This window comes from Camelus bactrianus, chromosome 33 (genome assembly GCF_048773025.1).
Source record: "Camelus bactrianus isolate YW-2024 breed Bactrian camel chromosome 33, ASM4877302v1, whole genome shotgun sequence".
Lineage (NCBI taxonomy): Eukaryota > Metazoa > Chordata > Mammalia > Artiodactyla > Camelidae > Camelus > Camelus bactrianus.
In genome coordinates, this window is record NC_133571.1 from 20,439,160 (window position 1) to 20,448,789 (window position 9,630).

At 36.5% G+C, this 9,630-nt stretch overlaps 1 long non-coding RNA gene across 1 annotated transcript in view; it reads right to left on the reverse strand.

Annotated features, from left to right (window-relative positions):
• The window catches only part of LOC141575844 (uncharacterized), a 33,159-nt gene extending 24,189 nt beyond the window's left edge, over window positions 1–8,970 (reverse strand). Inside the window, exon 1 of the long non-coding RNA XR_012503775.1 lies at window positions 8,901–8,970. This is a non-coding gene — a long non-coding RNA (uncharacterized LOC141575844). The remainder of the gene's footprint in view (window positions 1–8,900) is intronic.
• Window positions 8,971–9,630: the final 660 nt, after the last annotated feature.

Below are 9,630 nucleotides of genomic sequence, written 5' to 3' on the forward strand. Positions count from 1 at the left end.
GAGATGCCTTTGTGGCCGATGAAGACCTGTGAGTCCATTGTCACAGAGAATTCTGCACAGAAATAAGTTATCATGGCTCCTCTCGTGTTGCCCTGGGGCCAAGAAAGGGGCACACTCTTCGAGTCATCGTTTTGCCACAAGAAACCTGTTGGGTTACTATGCAAGGAGATACAGTTTCTTGGCAAAATTATATGCATTTTTTGGTAAATAAAAAGATCACCACCAACCTGTTATCTGCCCAGTTTTGTCGTGAGGCAGATCCACCGGTCTTTATGATAATAGACCATTTTAGTAAACGGTGAACCACCACTATTTCAGCTGGTGGCTGGGGGAGGAAGCTTTGCGGGGCAACGAAACACACACACACACACACACACACACACACACACACACACACACGTGCACACACACAACGTATTCCTCATGAAGAGATCATACCTTGAACCCTGGTATCACTACCAAAATTTAAAAACTAACTGAATTAGACAGACATTCTAGAACATATGTTCTATTTCTATGGGATATGTAAGGACCTCCCTGCACCTGAATATCTAATTAGATTTTCTTAACTACATTAGCAGAATGCCTAGTGCAAAGATATTTTTTAGGGTAATAGGGGAAAAAAAAGTTATATACAACCAAACACAGAACCCTGATGTCTCTGTAAAGCCCAAATTTACCCTCTTGAAAGCTGCCATTCTCTAATCCTCATTTGATGTGAGTTGCACGTAGGGAGATTGCATAGCATCGATATTAGGAGCACGTATTTTGCAATCAGACGTCTTGACTTTTCCATTTGCCTGCTGTGTGATCTTAGGCGTATGCACTGCTCCCTCTTTGTTCTAGTTTTCCCGTTTGTAAATAACGTATCTGCTTTAGAGAGCTGTTGTGGGGACTGAACGAGATAAAATACATTCAGAGCTTAGAACAGTGTCTGGCACGTAGTAGGCACTCACTAAACCGAAGCTTTTATTATTATTCACGTTGCGTCCGCTTATGAAGACGTGTAGGAGTGAACTGATCCGTTTCCATTATTTAGCGCTAACATTTCTTCTGGACTTCTAGCAACGCTGCCTTCTCAGACATGCTCTTTATATTCTAAATTGTGGGGGGGGGGGGAAATCCACATGATCCAAATTATTTTGTGCCATTAAAGCACTTATGTTGTAAATGATAGGCAATCAAATCTCACGCTTCAAAGACTAGGTTGATCGTTAAAAAGTCTCCATTCTTTCTAAATGTGGGAACTCTGCAGCAGATGGTGCTGTCAGTGATATAGTGTCCTTCCTACAATGAGCAAGGATGGTTTAATAGGGCCTTACCTCTACAAAGCAATTTCCCCGCTAGTTAAACGCGTGCGCTCAGAAGTCAAATTATGCAGGTTACATCCCAGCTCCTTCATTTACTTATTGTTTAACCTTGGGAACGTTATTAAATTTCACTTATCCTTACCTTCTCCAGCAGGAAACTGAGATAGTAGCAGTAGTTACCTCAACACATTGCTGTGTGTGTTCAGTGAAATAATGAGACAATACCTGTAAAGCTCTTAGCTACATCCGGCACGTAGTTCGTTTTACTACGAGTTTTATTATCAGTGATAACGTTATTTTTACCTGTGTCTATTTATGGACAAAAGGCTGCTGGAGGCTGATAGTTTACATCCAAAGAAGGTAATAACTCCACTGTCATTTTTAAGAAAACCCTAGAATGCCCCCCTTACAACTTAGAATATTGTAAGAAGCCGTGAAGAGCAGGGTGAGTCTCTGTGACACCAGCAGATAACTGCAGGGCCGCTGCGTGACAAAATAGAGTTTCATTTACTAATTTAATAATTATGTGATGACTACGTTCAGGCTGTGGGAGTGTGAACCTGGCTTTATGTTTTCTCCTCTTTCATAACAGAATGTTTTTTGGATGGCATTTCTTCTCAGCTTGCAGAGCAAGGAATCCACATGTGTGGGCTAACCCGTGCTGCAGGTGCGCGTATCCGTAACCATCTGTGTGTGCTGAGCTAGACGTGCTCCTGGTGATGCCTTTACCTCTAGTCTGTCCCATACGGATCATTTTAGCCTCTTCCCCTTGCTTATTTGTATATAACCCCCACTCTATCCGTAAGTAGCCTGGCTCTCGCCATCTGCCATCACTTTAATTGTTCAGTTCAATTACAGACGTGTGGCAGTACCAGGATTGTTGATCTGTACGCCTCCTGGGGGAGCGTCTTTATCAACTGGACTGAAGTGCTTGTGTACAATCTCTGTTGCCTTTGGTCTTACAGACATCGTTCCCAGTCGCAGAGGTCAGCGCCTTTTCTCCTCACCTCCTTTAGTGAGGTGCTTGCTCTATTCATCTGTAATGCAATTAGGTTGTTTTGTCAGATTCTACATTCCATCCTGAGATCTGGTGACCTTTTACGTGAATTTCTAAAAAGTTTATACACATTAAGGTTCACTCCTTAATGACGTGGAGTTCTATGTGGTAAAGCTCTATGGATTTTGACAAATGAATAGTGTCACCCATCCGCCATTTCAGGAGAAGTCTCACCTCCCTAGAAAATTCTGTTTCTCATCTATTCCACACTGCACTCCCGCCAACAGTCCCCCCAGCATCCATTGATTTTTTTTCCCACTGTCTCTTTAGTTTTTCCTTCTCCAGAACGTCATGTAATTGAAATCACAGTGTGTGTGGCCTTTTCAGACCGGCTTCTTCCAGTTAGAAATATGCAATTAATGCTCACACATGTCTGTTCACAGATTGATGGTTCATTTCTCTTCATTGCTGAATAATAATATCCCATTGTGTGGATGTACCAAAGCTTGTTTAGTCATTCCCCTACTGAATAACAGAACTATCGCTTCATTTTTTGCAGATTATAAATAAAGCTGCTATAAACATACAAATGCAGGTTTTTGTGTGTACATACGTCTTTTTGCCCCGGCTTTATTGAGAATAATTGAAAAATAACAATGCGTCAGTTTAAGGTGTAAAAGTGTTGATTTGATACACTTCTATGCTGCAAAATGAGCACCACGTTACCTAATGCCTACGTCACGTGACATCATCACCGTTTCTTTCTGTGGTAAAAACATGTAAGATCTACTCTCTTAGAAACTTTCAAGTATGTAATACAGGATTATTGACTACCATCACTATGCTGTACGTTAGATTCCCAGAACCTACTTATCCTCTAACTGGAAGTCTGTACCCTTTGACCAACATCTCCCCTCTTCCACATCCATTCCACTCCCACCCCAGCCCAGCCCCTGGTAATGACCTTTCTGGTCTCTGTTTCTATGACTGGGCTTTCATAGATTCCATAAATGTGATATCATAAGGCGTTTGTCTTTCTCTGTCTGATTTATTTCACTCAGCATAACATTTCTTTCAAGGTCCATCCACGTAGTTTTAAAAATCAGTTGTGTAAACAGGTAGGAGGGCATTGACCGCATCCTGTGGCAAGACTGTTTATCTCTGCAAGATGTTGCCACGTGGTACCCCACAACGGCTGTGCAGTTTGCATCTTCCTCAGCAATGAATGAGACTTCTTGTTTCTCTGCATCCTTGCCAGCGATTGGTATTGCCAGGGATTTATTCTTTAGCTGTTTTTAATAAGTGTGTACCAGTATCTCATTGTTTCAATTTATAATTCCCTAGTGAGATATGATGTTGAGAAGCTTTTCATGTTTATTTTCCATCGGTACATTTTCTTTGAAGTCTCTGTCAGACCTTTCCTCATTATTTTAATTGGGTTTTTTTTTTTTGAGTTTTAAAATTACCTTGAATATTTTGAATATTGTCTTTTATCAAATACGTGTTTTGCAAATAGTTTTTCCCAGTTCGTGGTTTTCTTTCCATTCTCTTAATAGTGTCTTTCTCAGAGTAGAGGGTTTTAATTTTGATAAAGTCCAACTTACCAATTTTATTCTTAACACGGATCACAGTTTTGGTGTTATATCTAACAACTCACTACCAAACCCAAGTTCACTTAAATTTTCTCCTGTTATTTTTTTCCAGAAGTTTTATAATTTTAACTTTGCATTTAGGTCTGAGATCTATTTTCAGGTCATTTCTGGGAAAGGTGTAAAGCCTCTGTCTAGGTTTTTCTTCTTTTTTTTTTTTTTTTTCAAATGAATGCCCAGCTGTCCCAGAACCACTTGCTAAATGATCACCCTTTCTTCACTGAATTGCCTTTCTGTTTTTGTCAAAGATGAGTTGACTGTATTTTAAAATCTTTTTCTGGGTCCTCTCTTCTATCCCATTAATCTAAGTGTCTATTTTTTCTCTAGTTCCATGCTATCTTTTTTTTTTAATTTGTTTATTTTTATTGAAGTATAGTCAGTTTACAATGTTGTGTCAATTTCTGGTGTACAGCATCATGTTTCAGTCATCCATATACATGCATATATTCCTTTTTCATATTCTTTTTCATCATAGGTTACTACAAGATATTGAATATAGTTCCCTGTGCTGTACAGTAGGAACTTGTTGTTTACCTATTTTATTTGTAGTAGTTAGTATCTACAAATCTCAATCTCCCAATTTATCCCTCCATCTACCCCCCCCACTCCCATAACCATTAGTTTGTTTTCTATGTCTGTGAGTCCGTTTCTATTTTGTAAATAAGTTCATTTGTGTCTCTTTTTCATTCCACATATAAATATTATCATATGGTATTTTTCTTTCTCTTTCTGGCTTACTTCACTTAGAATGATGATCCCCAGGTCCATCCATGCTGCAGCAAATGGCATTATTTTATTCTTTTTTATGGCTGAGTCTAATTCCATTCTACCTTGATTACTGTATTTTTATAGTGATTCTTGAAAATAGATAAAATTAACCCTTCACCTTAGTTCTTCTGCTCCAGTAGGGTGTTGACTAGTCTAAATTTTGTGACTTTGCACATAAATTTTAGAATCTGTCTGTCAATATCTGAAAAATATGTTGCTGGGATTTTCATCGGAATTTTGTTGAATCTGGAGATCAAGTTGGAAAGAACTGACATATTAAGAATATCAATATTCCAACCCACAAACATGGAATATCTCCCCACGTAGTTAGATCTTCTATTTTTTCATTAGAATTTTGAAATTTCCTGCATATAGACCTAGTATAGTTTTTAGATCTATGCCTAAGTGTTTCATGACTAATTTTATTGTAATGGTATCATTTTGTTTTGTTTGTAGTCAAATTCCAATTGTTAATTGTGGGTATATAGTAAAGATACCAACTTTCATGTATTAAACTTGTGTTCTGCAACCTTCCTATGCATGAATGTGTATTAGTTCCAGGAGCTGTTTTTTGTTGCCATTTTAGTTTTTTCTACATAGAAAATCATGTCAGTTTTCTTTCTTCCTTTCCAATTTTTATATTTCTTTTTCTTATCTCATTGCATTGGCTAGAAATGTCAGTATGATGATACATATGAGTGGTTAGAGTGAACATTCTTGCCTTGATTTTGATCTTAGGGAAAAAGTGTCCAGTTGATGTTATAACATGATTTTTCTTCATGAGCCAGTAAATATGGTGGGTGGTACTGATTAATTTTCAAGTGGTGAACCAGCCTTGTATACTTGGAGTCAATTCAGTTTGTCTTTGTCTATAATTTCTTAATACATCATTAAACTTGCTACTATTGTGTTAAAGATTTGTGCATCTGCATTCATGAGTGATATTGGTGCATGGCTTTCCTTTCTTATAATGTCTTTATCCATTTTGGTATTAAGATAATGCTAGCTTCGTAGAATAAGAACTGTTCCATCTGTATGTATTTTTCTGGCAGATATTGTGGAGAATTGATATAATTTCTTCCTTAAACATTTGGTAGAAATCATTAGGGCCTTCTGTTTTGGAAGAATTTTGTTACTTTCTATCTTAGAAAGTTACTAGCCATTGATTCAACTTTTTTAGCAGCTGTATACCTATTTAAACTATTTCTCCTTGTGTGAGTTTTGTTTGTGTCTTTCAAGGAATTGATCCATTTCATCTAAGTTATCAAATTTGTGTACATAAAGTTGTTCATAATATTACTTTATTTTTCTTATATTGCCCATGAGACCAATAGTAATGTCTCATTTTTCATTTCAGATATTAGTAATTTGTGCCCGGATGGAGGTCATCAATTTTATCGTTATCTTGAAAGAATTAAGATTTTGACTTCATTGCATCTCTGTACTGAGTTCCCATTTTCAATATCACTGATTTTCGCTCTTATTACATACATATCTTTTCCTCTGCTTGCTTAAGCTTAAATTGTTTCTCCTTCTCTAGTTTTATAAAATGGAAGTTTGGGTTATTTATTTTGGATTTTTTCTAATGTGTATATTCAATGCTATGTATTTTCCTCTGAACATGGCTTTTGCTGAATCTTACGGATTTTGGTAAGTTATATTTTCATTTTCATTAGTTCAAGCTTTTTTTTTTTAATTTCTCTTGAGATACCTTCTTTGATCCACATAAAATTTAGAAGTGTGCTGTTTAATTTCTAAGTATTTTCAAATTTTCTAGCTATCTTTCTATTATTGATTTCCAGTTTAATTCCATTGTGGTCTAAAAGTATTTTTATGATTTCTACTATTTTTAAAAAGTTTAAGATGTACTTTATGATCTGGTCTGGAATATGGCCTATGGCATTAGTAAATGTTCCACGTAAGCCTGAGAAGAATGTGTAGGTAGTTGCTGTATGGAGAATTCTATAAATGTCAAGGAGATCAGGGAGGTTGATGGTGCTGTTTGGGTCAACTATATTCTTATTGATTTTCTGCCTGCTTGAGATACCAGTTACTGAAAAAGGAATGCTAAAGTGTCAAACTATGGTGGATGCCAATTCTATCAGTTTTTCGCCTCACATATTTTGATGCTCTGTTGTTAGGTACATCCAGCTTAAGGATTGTTCCATCTTCTTGGAGAACTGACCTTTTATTAATATAATGATTTCAGATTGTTTTTGATTAGTGTGATCACAGTATGCCTTTCTCCATCCATTTAACTGATCTGAGTCTTTATATTTAAGGTGAGTTTCCTTTAGGCACTATAGAGTTGGGTCTCTTTTTTATCCACTCTGATAGTTTCTGTCTTTCCATTGGCATATTTAGGTCATTCATGTGTAAGGTGATCATTGATATTGTTGGTTGAATATCTGCCAAGTTTGTGCTTTCTATTCATTGCATTTGCTCTGTATTTCTTTCATGTCCTCTTTTTTTTTTTTAAATTATCTTGTTCTAACTAAGCATTTTATAAAAATTCCATTTCTCTCCTCTCTTAGCATATCCAATATTTTTTAGTGCTTTTTAGTGGTAGATCTAGTGTTTCCAAACTATATTTTTAACTAATCTAAGTCCATCCTCAAATAACGCTATCAGATTTCATATGAATGGCAAGTAACTTGTCACAGACAGTTTCTAACGACTCCTTTCTGCCCCTTGTGATACTGCTGTCATTTCTTTCACTTGTCCATATGCCATAATCACCCAATATATTGTTACTAATACTGATTTAAACAAAGTGCCATAAAATAAATGAAGCTAATAAGGGGAAAGAGTAATTTACTTTACTTTCCCTTATTCTTTCTCTAATGACCATTCTTTTTGTATGTAGATCTGAGTTTTAATTCTGAAGTTTATTTTTATTCTACCTAAAGAACTTTTGTGGGGTTTTTAAAATCATTTATTGCAGTGCAGGTCTGCCAGTAATACATTTTCTCAGTCTTTATATTTGAAAATCTTTATTTCTTCCTCACTTTTGAAAGACCATTTCACTGGATAAAAAAATTCTAGGTTTGCAGGTTCTTTTTCTTTCTCTACTTTAAATATTTCACATCATTCTTTTTAGTACTATGGTTTCTGCCAAGAAGCCTACTATATTTCTTATCTTTCTCCTCTTTAAGTAAGATGGCTTTATTCCCTCCTCTGGTTTTCTTCAGAATTTCTCTCTGCCTTTGATGTTTGCTCTTGATTTTCCATTTCTATAAATATATTACACCTAGGTATGTTTTCAGTGTTTACCCCATTTGGTGATCTCTGAGCATCCTGGATATGTGGTTTAGTGTCTGTAATTAAGTTTGGAACATTCTCAGACATTGTTACTTTAAATATTGTGTCTGCTTTAGTCTTTCTTCTCCATGTGGTATACTAATTAATTGTGTGTTACAACTTCTGAAATTGTCCCGTCATTCTTAATTTTTTTCCTTTGCATTTCAGTCTGAGAAAATCTGTTGACCTATGTTCAAGCTCATGGATTCTATCCTCAGCTTTATCCAATCTACTGATGAGCCCATAAAAGACATTATTCTTTCTGTTATGGTGTTTTTCATTTCTAGCATTTCCTTTTTATTATTTCTTAATGTTTCCATCTTTCTGCTTACATTACCCATCTGTCTAGGCTGCGTGTAATGTCTGTACTTGCCAGATGCTTCAAATTCTTCTAGTGTCCTACTTTTTGTCTCCTCTCTGGACATCTGGCTTCCCTAAAAAAATCTTCCTCAGAGAGAGTCTGTATAAGGGAGTTGCTACAAGATTCATTTTAATTTAAAACAATGATTTAATTTTCAGTCTATTCCCATGACTTTTAAGGAAACTGGATTTAAAAAGGCAATCTAGTGGCCAGAGTACACGAACTAGAAGCAACTCAACCGGACAGATTACTTGGTCCTGAAAATTTAAATCCTTGTCTACTTTTCTCACTATTAAACTATAAGAAGATTTAACTCTGGTTGCTCATATTCTCATTTCTTAAGCTTTATAAAATCTGCTCCTCTTAAAAACAAACAACCAAGCAAAAAGAAAACTTTCACAATCTTGATCAGGGTAAAGCAAGGAGAGTACAGAGATATACAATAACAGAATTATTTTAAAATCCACCTGACAATGAACAATGCAAAGAAAATTTTCTGCCAGTTTCTAACCTACCTTAGGTAGAGTGTTCCACGTTAATTCTCTCACCAACAATATCCCAGAAGGTGGCTATGATTTATGACACAGTGTATTAGACACAAGCAGCAAACGGGGTCAGACCATGTACCCATGACCATTCACCCAGCAAATATTTACCAAGTGGTTTCTGTCTGCCAGGCCTGGTGAGGTGCTGTTACTAACTCATCCTGTGAAGCTATGCAAATCAGTTTGTGTTTCTGAGTTTCAGTTACTATGGCAGCAAAACAAAGAGAATGATATCTGCCCACAGCCCTTACTGTGAGGTCCAAATGAGCCAGTGATTGCAGATGTCATTTGAAAAGCATATAACAACATATAGTTTTATTTATTCAGACTTTAAACTAAACATAGTTTACACACAATGTATTTGTGTTTGTTCTTATTCCCAAGATTCCTTACTAGTCTCATAATACAAAAGTTCAGTTTTCCTGGCTCAGTTTTGGGATTCACCCTCTTAGAACTTCCGCCTTAACTCTACAAAAGTAAACTTGTAACTGGATGATGTCTTACTAGCGTCTAGCATTTTAGATCGGCGAAACCTACCATCAGTTTGTGGTGCGGATGGGAAAGTTGAGCCAAAGAAAGTGGCCGAGAGAGGCAAGGGCAGGGCTCAGAGGAAGTGACAAAAAGCTTCAGTCCATACGGCCACCTTCCTGTAAACAGCACTGACCCTTCACATCTGCAGTGAATGAGAGTAACATCAGGT